This window comes from Apium graveolens, chromosome 3, assembly GCF_009905375.1.
Source record: "Apium graveolens cultivar Ventura chromosome 3, ASM990537v1, whole genome shotgun sequence".
In the NCBI taxonomy this organism is placed as follows: Eukaryota; Viridiplantae; Streptophyta; class Magnoliopsida; order Apiales; family Apiaceae; genus Apium; species Apium graveolens.
The window spans coordinates 185,245,991-185,260,743 of record NC_133649.1 but is presented as its reverse complement, the minus strand read 5'-3'; the positions used below and the strand labels follow the sequence as shown (position 1 = coordinate 185,260,743).

At 40.1% G+C, this 14,753-nt stretch overlaps 1 non-coding gene across 1 annotated transcript; it reads right to left on the bottom strand.

The window, feature by feature from the left end:
- Positions 1 to 2,164: 2,164 nt before the first annotated feature.
- LOC141715930 (small nucleolar RNA R71) lies at positions 2,165 to 2,271 on the bottom strand. Its single transcript, XR_012572670.1, has one exon. It is a non-coding gene; the product is annotated as a small nucleolar RNA R71 (small nucleolar RNA).
- Between the last annotated feature and the right edge of the window lie 12,482 nt (positions 2,272 to 14,753).

The window sequence follows — 14,753 nt, the reverse complement described above, 5'->3', positions numbered from 1 at the left end:
GCAAGTACTTCTGAACCTTCTTCTAGATATATTGCAAATATTTTCAAACTTTCTCATAACATGTTGCTAGTATTCAAAATAAATCATGTTTTATATTGTAAGCGCTTTAAACTATTCAAACTTGAACCCTGATTCTTATTGATCTTGAGCCATAAGCCTTATTATTCATAAACCATTAATTGTTGAATTCTCATATACGAGCCAGACACATACGATACTACTCCACAAATACATATCTACCACATACTGATTTCTGATATTGAATTGCTTGTTTAACAGAAGACCATTCCTTGGAACCCTTCAACCCTTGGTCTTCTACTTTCTGATTCTTTCCTTGATTTAAAGCCAATCTTTTTAAATTCCTTGTTATACCTTCATGATATTGTGAATCACCCTATGCTTCAAGATATACGTTGTTTATGATTCAGCTTATTGAATTACATTGGTTATCATATTGAATTATTTTAGAAATGGATGGTTTTATAAATGTTGACCATATTTATGGTCGGACCAGATTCGTGGTCATAATAGGCCAATGCGTGCCTTAGATCCAGTATATAGATCAAAGCTGGGAGCCTTTCTCGGGGTTAGTACGTGATTGATCAGCAGCCTAACCTTGTTTTTTTAAAATGAAAAGTGAATATTTAATTCTAATTATTGCTTATTCAGAAACTTGATTCTTTTGAATCATTTCAATTGGTTATTGTTTAACCTCAGTTATTACTATTATGACTTGTTAAGCTAGTTAGCTCACTCTTGCAAACCTTTTTATGTTTTCAACAGTTGAAAAGGAAATTGTTGGTAACAAGGATTTCCAGTCCAATGTGCGGGCTAGGATTCTAGGTTAAGTTTTATCGAGCTAGCAGGAGCTTTATATTGTAGATGAGTTATGCAAGATTGTAAGAACGATATTATTATCAGTTGTAAGTTGAACTAGCTGGGATTTGGTACGATGAAATAAAAGTTAAGGTGGTGGCTTATTTTTATACTTTAACCTGTTACGATACGTGGTTGTATAAAGAAGGGTCAATGCATGTACCATTTTATATACAGGTTTAAATATGGTGTGTGTGTGTGTTGTGGACCCCAAACTTCTGACCCGGGTTTAGAGGGCGTCACAGATTATTAGTTTTGTGTTGTTTGATTAGTGTCATCACCACTACATGCTAAGGTTAAGAACGATAAAGCTATTGAATGAAGTACTTAATAAAGTTAGAATCCCATGTTTGTGTCATATATTATTCAACTCTATTTAATCTCTTTAGTTAATGTTCTCTAGTATAATTTTCAATAGTTAATCATAGTATGATCAAACCCAAATTGTTATTCATCTTAGCATCGAATAGTAGCCATATCATTGTTGCATAAGTCATAAATCACATAGTTAATTTAACCAGTCTCTGTGGGAACGAACTAGAAATAATTCTATATTACTTGCGATCACGTATACTTGTATGTATTATTAGCACGTGCTTAGCGACGAACAAGTTTTTGGCGCCGCTGCCCGGGACTCGGTGTTATCTTTTAGTTTATGTGCTTGTCATTAGTGATCGTTAAAGTTCATTGACTCAGACATTGTTACTTACCTACTATTTTCCTTGTCGTGTTTCAGGGAATCTAGCGAGCGTGCATGCATACGCGTTCTCGGGTTAGTAAGAGAACTCTGGATCAAGCTGAGGAAGAAGCCGTAGTGATTCGAAGGGATGTTTTTGAGGATGAAGATAAAGTACAAGAAGAAGAAGAAGAGAAAGTCGAGGAACCAGCTTTAGTAGTGATGGGAGATCAAGCAAAAATTCCTACGGCTTAGATGGAATATTCGCAGCCTAAGATCAATGATATTCAGTCGAGCATCATCAGACCAGCCATCTTGGCTAACACCTCTGAGATCAAGTTGAGCATGATTCAGATCATACAGAACTCAGTTCGGTTTGGGGGTTCTCCTACAGAAGACCCCAACATGCACATCATGGATTTCATCGAGATCTGTGACACTTTGAAGTTCAATGGGGTGACTGAAGATGTTATCAAGCTGCGACTCTTCCCATTTTCTCTTGGGGATAAGGCAAAGTGTTGGTTACATTCTCTACCACCAGGGTCTATCACCACATGGGAGGATCTTGCTCAAAATTTTCTCACTAAATTCTTTCCTATGGCAAAGACAGCTACAATCATGAATGCTCTTACTCAGTTTGCACATCAAACTGGAGAATCTCTGTGTGAGGCTTGGGATCGATATAAGGAGATGTTAAGGAAGTGCCCACACCATGGCATGCTTGACTGGATGATTATAAACTGTTTCTACAATGGATTGGGTGATACTTCTAGACCCATGCTCAATGTAGGATCATGAGGGGCCTTGTGGGCTAAGTGCTACAATGAAGCTTATGAATTGATCGAACTGATGGCTGCTAATGAATACAAGAATCCTTCTCAGAGGCTATCTTAGGGTAAAGTAGCAGGAATTTTGGAGTTGGATGCAGCAACTGCTATAGCTGCCCAACTTAAGGCTTTAACAATGAGGGTGGATACTTTGTCTAATTATGGAGTTAATTAAATCACTAGTATTTGTGAGCTTTGTGTGGGGGCGCATGAAACTGAGCAGTGCGCTATTTCTAGCGAATCAACTCAATTTGTGAGCAACTTTCAGAGATCACAGAAATAAGCTCCAGCCACTTATCATCCAAATAACCGCAATCATCCTAACTTCAGCTGAAGTAATAATCAGAATGCGGTACAACAATCTTATCAGCCATACACAGCAAAGCAGTATAACCCTCCTGGTTTTCAGCAACCGCAATATGCCCTTAGGAAATAACTTCAACTTCAGCAGCTACCGCAAGCTAATGAAAAATCTGAATTGGAGGAGTTGAGGCTCATGTGCAAGAGCCAAGCTATTTCTATCAAGACCTTGGAGAATAAGATAGGGCAATTTGCTAATGCATTACTAAATCATCAACCTGGCACGCTTCAAAGCGATACTGAAGTGCCAGGTAAGAAGGAAGTTAAGGAGCATGTTAAGGCAATTACATTGAGGTCAGGTACGGTTACGAATCCTGAAAAAGCAAAGACTCCAGAATCTGAAGTTGAGGCTCAAGAAGAAGAAGTGCAGAAAGAAGCAGAAGTGGAACCAAGGAAGGCTACTGTTAAGCACACTCCTCCTGAGGGTAATACAGGGGAGAAACGAATCTATCCTCCACCTCCTTTTCCTAAGAGGCTGTAGAAGAAAAAGCTGGATAAGCAGTTTGAGAAGTTTCTAGAGGTGTTCAAGAAACTTCATATCAACATACCTTTCGCTGAAGCTCTTGAACAAATGCCTAGTTATGCGAAGTTTATGAAAGGTATTTTCTCTAGGAAGGTGAAGCTTGATGACTTAGAGGTCGTTGATGTTACGAAGGAATGCAGTGCTGTACTGCAACAGAAGTTGCCTCCAAAGCTTAAATATCCTGGAAGCTTCATTATTCCATGCACCATTGGAAAGGTGTCATTTGACAAATGCTTATATGATTTGGGGGCTAGCATCAATCTGATGCCCTTGTCAATCTTCAAGAAGTTGGACTTGCCTGATCTAAAACCTACTTATATGACTTTGCAGTTGGCCAACCGTTCTTTTACATATCCGCGAGGTATTGTGGAGGATGTCTTGGTCAGGTGGATAAACTCATATTCCCTGCTGATTTTGTAATTCTTGATTCCGAGGAGGATATGAAGATTCCCATAATCTTAGGAAGACCTTTCTTGGCTACCGACCGAACCTTCATAGATGTGCAGAAAGGTGAGCTCACCATGCACGTGATGGATCATGATGCAACTTTTAATGTGTTCAATTCTGAACTTGATCGATTGCTAAGGTCCGATGCCTTAGAAAAAGCCTTGTTGGGGAATTTCGATAGTGAAGATGATGAAGGTGAAGAGCACTTGCAATAATTGAATAATTCTCCCTGGAAGAGAAAGATGGATATGCCTTTTTAATATCTTGGAGGGGAGAAACTGGACAAAGCTCATAAGCGCCTCAAGCCATCTACTGAGGAAGCTCCTACTCTTGAGCTTAAGCCTTTACCTGAACATTTGAGGTATGCGTTTTTAGGTGATGCATCTACTTTGTCTGTTATTATTGCATCTGACCTTTCAGATAGCGATGAGGAGAAGCTTTTGAGAATTCTTAGAGAATTTAAATCGACAATTGGTTGGACTATAGCAGATATTAAAGGAATCAACCCTTCGTATTGCATGCACAAAATTCTGCTAGAGCTAGGAAGCAAGCCTACCGCGGAGCAACAGAGAAGGCTAAATATGATCATGAAAGAGGTTTTGAAGAAGGAAATCCTCAAGTGGTTAGATGCAGGGATCATCTATCCTATTTCTGACAGTTCATGGGTGAGCCCACTTCAGTGTGTGCCAAAGAAGGGAGGTATCACTGTGGTAGCAAATGAGAAGAATGAGCTTATTCCTACACGAACAGTCACGAGGTGGAGAGTTTGCATGGATTATAGAAAGCTAAACAAGGCTACAAGGAAGGGTCACTTCTTTCTTCCTTTCATTGATCAGATGCTTGACAGATTGGTGGGGCATGATTACTATTGTCTTCTGGATGGCTATTCGGGATATAATCAGATTTGTATCACTCTAGAAGATCAAGAAAAGACTACATTCACATGTCCATTTGGTACTTTTACATTTCGAAGAGTTTCCTTTGGGCTATGTGGAGCACCGACAACATTTCAGAGATGCATGATGGCTATCTTCTCTGATATAATTGGTCAGAATGTGGAGGTTGTCATGGATGATTTCTCTGTGTTTGGTGATTCATTTGATGAGTGCTTGCAGAATCTAGGCGACGTTCTCAAGAGGTGTGTTGGGACCAATTTGGTTCTCAATTAGGAGAAATATCACTTTAGGTGCGACGGGGCATTATTCTTGGGCACAAGGTCTCTAGTAAGGGTCTTGAGGTGGACAAAGCCAAAGTGGGGGTCATCGAAAATCTTTCCCCACCAATTTCTATTAAGGGAGTTCGCAGTTTTCTTGGTCATGCGGGCTTCTACAGGCAGTTCATCAAGGACTTCTCAAAAATTTCTAAACCTTTGTGCAACCTTCTAGAGAAGGATGTCCCGTTTAAGTTTGATGACGAGTGTGTGGCAGCTTTTGAGTTCTTAAAGAAGAGTTTAATCACGGTACCTGTCATCACTGCACCTAATTGGAGTGAACTGTTTTGAGATGATGTGTGATGCAATTGACTACGCAGTTAGAGCAGTTCTTGGGAAAAGAAGGAACAACATATTTCATGTAGTCTACTATGCTAGTAAGACACTTAATAGTGCTCAACTGAACTACACTACTATGGAAAAAGAACTTTTAGCTATCATCTATGGTTTTGAGAAATGATAAGTGGCATTTTATACCACTTAGAACGTCTTATAATGGCTTGAATTGATGTCTTGAAATCAAGTATTTTGTGCATTTGATGCATTTTTCTAGTGTCTTTGCATTTCAGGGTATAACTTGCATAATTAGGGAGATTTCAGCATAATAAGCCTAGGGAAGTACTTGGAACCAGTTGTGGGGAGTTGTGCGAAGAATTCAGTAAAATCAGAAGCAGAAAGTGAGATTTTCCAGAGCTGTGCAGGCGCCAGCCTAGGATATGCAGGCGACCGCCTAGAGATGCAGGTGCCCGCGTGGGAACTGAGGCGGCCGCCTAGGGTCATAAATTTAGAATCTGGATTTTCTAATTCAACTTCTATTAAGCTTCTGAGACTGTTGTTTCTTGTGGATTCTTATATAAACCTACTTGAGAGACATTTCACAATAACAAGCAACAAGCAAGGAGCAAGGAGAGAAGATTAAGAAGACCGTTTTAGCACACCACAACGAAGAAGAGGAAGCATACGTTATCTTGTGATTCTTTTATTCATTGTAACAGTGGATGCTATTTTTCTTTACTTTGAACCTTAATACTCTTGTGACGTACACTGTTTTTATTAAGTATTTTTATTAGTTTATATCGTTGTGTTATTATCATGTTTTCATATGAACCCATGGTGACGATGAGTTCTATCATGGGCTAATCGTGATCATGGGGTCATAGCGGATTTATTATGGATTTCTTTAGTTAATTGTTTAATACCTTGGTATATGATGATTATATGATATCTAGCATAGGTTATGCTTATTCGTCTTATGTGCGTCGCGAACATATAAGATAGCCTGTTAATATCTTGTGAATCGACAGTGAATCTTGAGATTTAGAACTTGCCAAGCTAGCATAGGTTCATGTATTGTATGCATGATTAGTGTGTAACTCTAATCGTTTGCCTTGCCCTATGTAATCATAATGAATAATTTGCGCTTAAATCGTTATGTTGTCAAATTCTGTAGACATATAGGGTCTCAACATAATTGATGCCTATTCAACTTCTATCTTAATTGTGGATGCTTGGTAGAATGGTACTTGTGTAACAAAAGTTGGCTTTTATCAGTTTCGTGTTGTTCAATTAATATCATCACCGTTATATGATAAGGGTAATAACAATAACTATTGAATGAAGTAGTAATGAAGTTATTGAAGTTGTGATCTCATGTGTGTTTAATATTGTTAATTCAAGTGTTAATTTAAGTGTTTAATTCTAGTAGTTAATCATAGTTATTAATTAGTTAATCAACCTTAAGTGTTATTGTCTTGACATTGAGAAGTAATCATACATTGGTGAGTAAGGGTTAATTGAACATAATTAGTCAGAGTCCATGTAGGAACGAACTAGAAATCATTCTGTACTACTTGCGAACACGTATACTTGCGTGAATTATTAGCGCATGCTTTGTGCCTAACAAGTTTTTGGCGCCGCTGCTGGGGACTCGGTGTTAATTTGTTTAGTTTATGTACTTGCTATCAGTGGTCATTAGGACTCATTGATTAAGACTTGTTACTTATTGTTTCCGGTTGTGTTTCAGGTACTCTAGCGAGCATTTATGCAAACACGTTCTCGCACTCGCAAGAGGATTCTAGATATGGCTGAGGAGACAGATTCACTTCTTGACATTTCGGAGAAGTTAGATTTTGAAGATTTGGATAAAGAAAGTGAAAAGAAAGAACCGGTAATCATGGGTGATCGTATAGTTCCAGCAGATCCAGCTCTTATGGACTTTTCTCGGCCTAAAATTGATGACATTCAGTCAAGCATCATTCATCCGGCTATTTAGGCCAATACTTTCGAAATCAAGCCGGGCAATATTCAGATGGTGCAGAATTCTGTTTCTTTCGGAGGTGCTGCGACTGAAAATCCCAACATGCATATCAGGAATTTTGTCGAGATCTGCAGTACTTTCAAATATAATGGTGTTACTGATGAGGCTATCAAGATGAGGCTTTTCCAATTCTCTCTGAGGGATAAAGCTAAGGACTGGTTATATTCTCTACCAGTTGGGTCCATCACTACTTGGGAAGATCTTGCGCAAAAGTTTCTGGTGAAGTTCTATCCAATGGCCAAGACTGTAGCTGTAAGGAATGCTCTTACTTAGTTTCCGCAGCAAGCAACAAAATCTATGTGCGAAGCTTGGGAGTGCTAAAAGAAGATGTTGAGAAAGTGTCCACATCATGGTATGCCTCACTGGATGGTGATCACTGGGTTCTAAAATGGTTTGGGGGCCAAATCTCGGCCCATGCTCGATGCAGCTGCTGGAGGCGCCTTGGGGGCCAAAAGCTATACTGAGGCCTATAATCTCATTGAAACTATGGCTGCAAACGAGCATCCAAACCCAACTCAAAGGATAATGCCTGGGAAGGTAGCAGGTATTCTGGAAGTTGATGCAGCAACAGCTATTGCAGCGCAGCTCCAAGAGCTGTCTATGAAGGTCGATTCTTTAGCCAACTATGGTGTCAATCAGATAGCTATTATCTGTGAGCTTTGTGCAGGCTCTCACGCTACGGATCAGTGTTCTCTTATTAATGAATCTGTTCAGTATGTGAACAATTATCAGCGACCGCAGCAGCTTGTGCCAGCTAATTATCATCCTAATAACAGAAATCATCCCAATTTCAGCTGGAGCAAAAATCAGAATGTTGTTCAGCAACCATATCATCAAGATATAAGTAAACAGTTTAATCCACCTGGATTGCAGCAAGCTCAGCAATATGCTCAAATGAAATTATATCCTCAATAAGGAGGTGATGCTCCACCTTCTAGTGCTGATTTCAAGGAGCTAAAGTTGTTGTGCAAAAGTCAGGCTGTTCTATCAAGACCTTGGAGAATCAAATCGGTCAAATAGCTAATGCCATGCTCAATCATCAGCCTGGCACACTTCCCAGCGATACTGAAGTGCCAGGAAGAAAGGAAGCTAAGGAGCAAGTCAAAGCTGTTACCTTAAGGTCTGGAAAAGTTGCTGAAGTTTAAAAAGCAAAAGATGGAGAAGCTGAAGTTGTAGATGAAGAAGAGAAGCAAAAGGAGAAAAATGGGGAACCAAGGAAGACTACTGTTGAACACACTCTGCCTGAGGGTAATATAGGGGACAAACAGCTCTATCCTCCACCATCTTTTCCTAAGAGATTGCAAAAACAAAAGCTGGATAAGCAATTTGGTAAGTTTCTGGAGGTGTTCAAGAAACTTCACATCAACATACCTTTCGCTGAGGCTCTAGAGCAAATTCCTAGTTATGTGAAATTCATGAAATGTATTCTTTCAAGGAAGGTGAAACTGGATGATCTTGATACCGTTGCTCTAACGGAAGAGTTCAGTGTTGTGTTGCAACAAAAATTACCTCCAAAGCTTAAGGATCCAGGTAGCTTCACCATTCCTTGCACCATTGGCAAGTTATCATTCGACAAGTGCCTTTACGATTTGGGACCAAGCATCAATCTGATGCCGTTGTCTATCTTCAAAAAGCTGAATATGCCTGATCCAAAGCGCACCTACATGTCTCTATAATTGGATGATTGTTCTATTACATATCCACGAGGCATCGTGGAGGACGTGTTAGTAAAGGTGGATAAGCTCATCTTTCCTGCAGACTTTGTCATTCTGGATTTCGAGGAAGATAAGAAGATTCCCATAATCTTGGGAAGACCTTTCTTGGCTACAGGCCGTACCTTGATAGATGTGCAAAAAGGTGAACTTACTATGCGGGTGCAAGATCAGGATGTATCATTTAATGTATTCAATGCAATGAAATTATCTATAGAAGATGAGGAGTGCTTCAAGGTGGATTTGATTGATTCTGTGGTAACTTCAGAAATTGATCATGTGCTAAGGTCTGATGCCTTAGAAAAAGCCTTATTGGGGGAATTTGACAGTAAAGATGAGGAAGGCAATGAGCAACTATAATATCTAAATGATTCTCCTTGGAATCGAAAGCTAGACATGGCATTTGAATCTCTTGGTAATACTGATCTCAAGAATGCTGAGGGAAATTTCAAACCATCTACTGAGGAAGCACCTACTTTCGAGCTTAAACCATTGTCTGAACACTTGAGGTATGCTTTTTTAGGTGATGCATCTACGTTTCCTGTTATTATTGCATTTGACCTTTCAGGTAGTGATGAGGACAAGCTTTTGAGGATCTTGAGAGAATTCAAATCGGCCATCGGATGGACTATAGCAGATATAAAAGGGATCAGCCCTTCGTACTGCATGCATAAAATTCTGCTAGAGGAAGGTAGCAAGCCGACTGTTGAGCAACAACGAAGACTTAATTCTATCATGAAAGAAGCGATGAAGAAGGAAATTCTAAAGTGGTTGGATGCAGGAATCATATATCCTATTTCTGACAGTTTTTGGGTGAGCCCCGTGTAATGTGTTTCTAAGATAGGAGGTATTACTGTGGTAGCAAATGAGAAGAACGAGCTTATCCCCACTCGAACAGTCACAGGATGTAGGGTATGCATGGACTACAGAAAGTTGAATAAAGCCACGAGGAAGGATCACTTCCCTTTTCCATTTATTGATCAGATGCTTGACAGGTTGGCTGGTCATGAGTATTATTGTCTTCTGGATGGCTATTCAGGCTACAAGCAGATTTGAATTGCACCAAAAGATCAAGAAAAGACTACTTTCACTTGCCCATTTGGCATGTTTGCTTTTTGCAGAGTTTCTTTTGGCCTATGTGGTGCACCTGCCACTTTTCAGAAATGCATGATGGCTATATTCTTTGATATGATTGGAAATAATGTCGAAGTGTTCATGGATGACTTCTCCCTCTTTGGACATTCATTTGATGAATGTTTGAATAATCTCCGTATGGTGCTCAAAAGGTGTGTAGAAACTAATTTGGTGCTCAATTAGGAAAAATGTCACTTCATGATGCAACAAGGCATTATTCTCAGGCATAAGGTCTCTAGCAAGGGCCTTGAGGTGGATAAAGCCAAGGTGGGGGTCATTGAAAATCTTCCGCCACCTATTTCTGTTAAAGGAATCTGTAGTTTTCTTGGTCATGCGGGTTTTTATCGGCGTTTCATCAAGGACTTCTCTAAGTTATCTAAGCCGTTGTGCAACTTTCTCGAGAAAGATGTGCCTTTCAAATTTGATGATGAATGCTTGACAACATTCGAGACTCTCAAGAAGAGTTTAATAACTGCACCAGTTATTACAGCACCTGATTGAAAAGAACCTTTTGAGATGATGTGCGATGCAAGTGATTATGCAGTGGGAGCAGTTGTTGGGAAGCGCAAGAGTAATATCTTTCATGTGGTCTACTATGCTAGTAAGACGCTAAATGGAGCTCAAATGAACTACACCACTACTGAGAAGGAACTCTTGGCTATAGTTTTTGTTTCAAAAATTTTGATCTTATCTACTTGGGACAAAGGTGACAATATTTACTGATCACGCTGCCATTCGCTATCAGGTTTCAAAAAAGGATTCGAAGCCTAGACTTATTTGTTGGGTGCTCTTGCTACAGGAATTAGAATTAGAGATCAAGGATCGAAAAGGTACTGAAAATCAAGTATTTGACCATCTCACTAGATTGGAGAATCCCGATTCTATTTCACATGATAAGACATTGATCAGCGAATCTTTTCCGGATGAGCAGTTGTTCGTAGTTCAAGAGGAAGAGCCATGGTTCGCAGACAGTCATTCCACAGCTTATGGTGGACATTATGGTGGTGAAAAGACAACAACTCGTATTCTTCAAGCAGGTTTTTTCTAGCCTACGTTGTTTAAGCATGCACATCAGTTCGTTTTAAGGTGTGATCGTTGCCAAAGAGTTGGGAATCTTACTAGAAAGGATGATATGCCTTTAAATATGATGCTTGAAGTTGAGGTCTTCGATGTCTGGGGAATTGATTTCATGGGACCATTTATCTCATCCTACAATAATCAGTACATCTTGCTGGCAGTCGATTATGTCTCGAAATGGGTAGAAGTCAAGGTTCTACCGACGAATGATGCAAAGGTAGTGTTGAGTTTTCTTTATAAGCATATATTCACAAGGTTTGGAACACCACGAGTTATCATAAGTGATAAGGGGTCGCATTTTTGCAATCGTAAGTTCACTTCTATGATGCAGCGCTACAATGTGAATCATCGCATCGCTACTGCCTATCATCCGCAAACTAATGGTCAAGCTGAAGTGTCTAATAGAGATCAAGCGCATTCTAGAGAAAGTTGTTTGTTCGTAAAGGAAATATTGGTGTTTGAAGCTCGATGAAGCTGTTTGGGCTTATAGAACATCATACAAGACTCCACTTGGGATGTCCCCATTTCAACTTGTCTATGGTAAGTGATGTCATTTACCTGCGGAGCTTGAGCATAAGGCTTATTGGGCATTGAAGAAGTTAAACCTTGATCTAGATGCAGCTGGGAAGAAGCGAATGCTTCAGTTAAATGAACTTGATAAATTTCGACTTTAAGCGTATGAGAACAACAAAATGTACAAGGAAAAAGTAAAAAGGTGGCACGACTGGAAGCTATCTCCTAAGTCATTTGTGCCAGGGCAACAAGTTATTCAACTCTCATCTCCGACTTTTTCCAAGAAAGTTGAAATCAAGGTGGTCTGGACCATTTATCGTCAAAACTGTGTTTCCACATGGAGCGGTGGAGATTTTTGAGAAAGATCCGGGCCAAGCATTCAAAGTTAATGGTCAGAGATTGAAGCACTATTATGGGGATACGGCAAACCGGGAAGTGGTTAGTGTCGTGTTATTGTCAACTTGATCAAACTACTCTACGTCAAGCTAATGACGTAAAAGAAGAGCTTCTTGGGAGGCAACCCAAGATATGAGACCATAGGAACCCTTAGAATTTAGTACTCTATCCAAAAACCCAAAAAAATGAGAAAACACTGGCTGAAATTTTTTTTCCCAGGAACCTTCCATGCGCCCGCCTGCAGGTTCTAGGCGGCTGCTTGCGGATAGGCGCCCTCCTGCTGGTTCCAGGAGACCGCCTGCGGACCTGGATTTTGAAAATTCGGTTTTTAGCCTTATAAAAAAAATAGAAAAAATACAAAAACACAACACCACAGCATTACAAACCCCATTACCCACGAATTTTTCCTACAAATTAGCCACAACCCCACTCCTAATCTAATTCTAACCTTAATCCTACCCTATATATACATACAACCTCTCCATATACACTCTCATATACTTTCAACTTACAAACCCTTTCCTACACACAAAACACAACTCTCAAACTCTTATTCTCAGTTTCAATGGCCCCAAAGAGATCTCGAACTGTCGATAGCAGCAGCACCATTCCGACTGCTGATTCTTCAAGGGGTACTACTGCAAGGCCCCGATTGGTGGATAAGGCTGTTGAGGAGGAGTATGCTAGGCTTCTGACTAAGTCGATTCTGAAGGAGAGGGGGTATTTGTCATCGGGGAGGGATGGTGAGTTATTGCCGATGATTGCAGAAAAGGGTTGGATTATTTTTTGTGAGTCACCTGAGGCGGTCCCGATGAGTGTTGTTCGCGAGTTCTATGCGAACACCAAGGCCGACAAGAATGGGTATACTGTTGTTCGGGGGCTTATAGTTGATTATTAGCCCGGGGAGATTCGCCGTGTTATTGGGCAGCGACAAAGGAAGCCCCAGGAGGAGAATTGGAATGAGAAGACCCCTGAGGATTTTGACTCAGATTTGATTATTGTTACTCTCTGTCAGCCGGGTACGGTGTGGAAGTTTAAGATGGGATCTAACGAGTATCGTTTTTTTCCACCTGTTGTGATGAACATGTGTGCCCGTGCATGGAATGCCTTTATTTGTGCTAATATTTTGCCTTCTTCGCATGCACATGAGGTTACAGTTGAGAGAGCCAGGTTGTTGTGGGGGATTTTAAATGAGGAGTATTACGCGGACCTTGGTGAGTTCATCTACCAAGGGATTTTGAAGTTTTTTAGGGGAGGACGCATTACAACATCCCATATGCCTCTATTGTCACGAAGCTGTGCAAGGTAGTTGGAGTCCACTGGCCTTCTTATGAGCAGCTGCAGATGCCAGCCGCTTCTATTGATTCATCGACGCTGAATACGATGCAGGAGTGGACGGGTGGAGAGCCCGAGGAGCATGGTTTGGGATATCATGTTCTAGGAGGACGTCCAGCAGCTGGTGCTACGATGGTTAGGCCCAGTCAGGCTCGTGGCGAGGCAAGTTCTTCTAGAGCCCAGGGAGATGATGGTTTAGAGATGGCTGATGTCCAGTATAGGAGGCTTTCCAGGAGGATGGATGCGATGTATGAGTCGCAGAGTAGGTTTGCGATGTATGAGGTTAATCTATTGATTATATTTAGATTGTATGATAGGATCTTAATGATGAAGGCATGAAAAGATAAAAATTGGAGTAAAAATTGGAATTCATTGCTAGTTGTGTCTAGGCGTCAAATGGCTAGTAGCCGGCTCATATTGTATGCGAGTAGTCTAGGGTTGAGTAAGATGGAGCGAAACGCACTTGCTCAGAAATTGAAAAAAAAGAAAAAACATAAAAAAAGAAAAAAATAGAGAAAAAAATATGGTTTAATGCATAATTGATCGTGAGTGAGCTCTTTAGTATTCGAGTTATTAAGTTCTTACGGGACTTTGTGCCTAGTGACCTAAGGCTTTTATAGTCTGGAATCCGCTAACCTAACGCTCGCTAAATGGATGTCATTGCATAAGTCTTTTGTGGACCTCACTCATTGCACGATCAAATAAGCATTTATTTATTGTGTTGAATAAAAGCATGATTCCGTAAATGAGCTCCAGTGATCTTGAAGTGTTATAAATCATTTTGTGTCTAGAATATATTCTTCGTATAATCTTGTGATTGCCTTGAGGATAATTGAGTTATGATAATAGATCTAGTTTTGAAGCATATCTGTTAAGTATTCGCACACACCACGTTTCTAGTTGTATGTTAGCTTGCGTGATTTGATTGATCTTTAGTCGCCTAATTGCATTTGTTGAGATGTTATGTGTTGGTTGGTTTAGTCATTGTGATGGGGATCGCTGCATTTCATGTAGTTTACATTCATGCATGTTTTAATTTTGTTTTTGAGTCTATGACGCTTGAGGACAAGCATCGATTTAAGTTTAGGGGTGTGATAAGTGGCATTTTATATCACTTAGAACGTCTTATAATGGCTTGAATTGATGTCTTGAAATCAAGTATTTTGTGTATTTGATGCGTTTCTAGTGTCTATGCATTTTAGGGTATAACTTGCTTAATTAGGGAGATTTCAGCATAATAAGCCCAGGGAAGTACTTGGAACCAGTTTTGGGGAGTTGTGCGAAGAATTCAGCAAAATCAGAAGTAGAAAGTGGGATTTTCCAGAAGTTGTGCAGGTGCCCGCCTGGGAT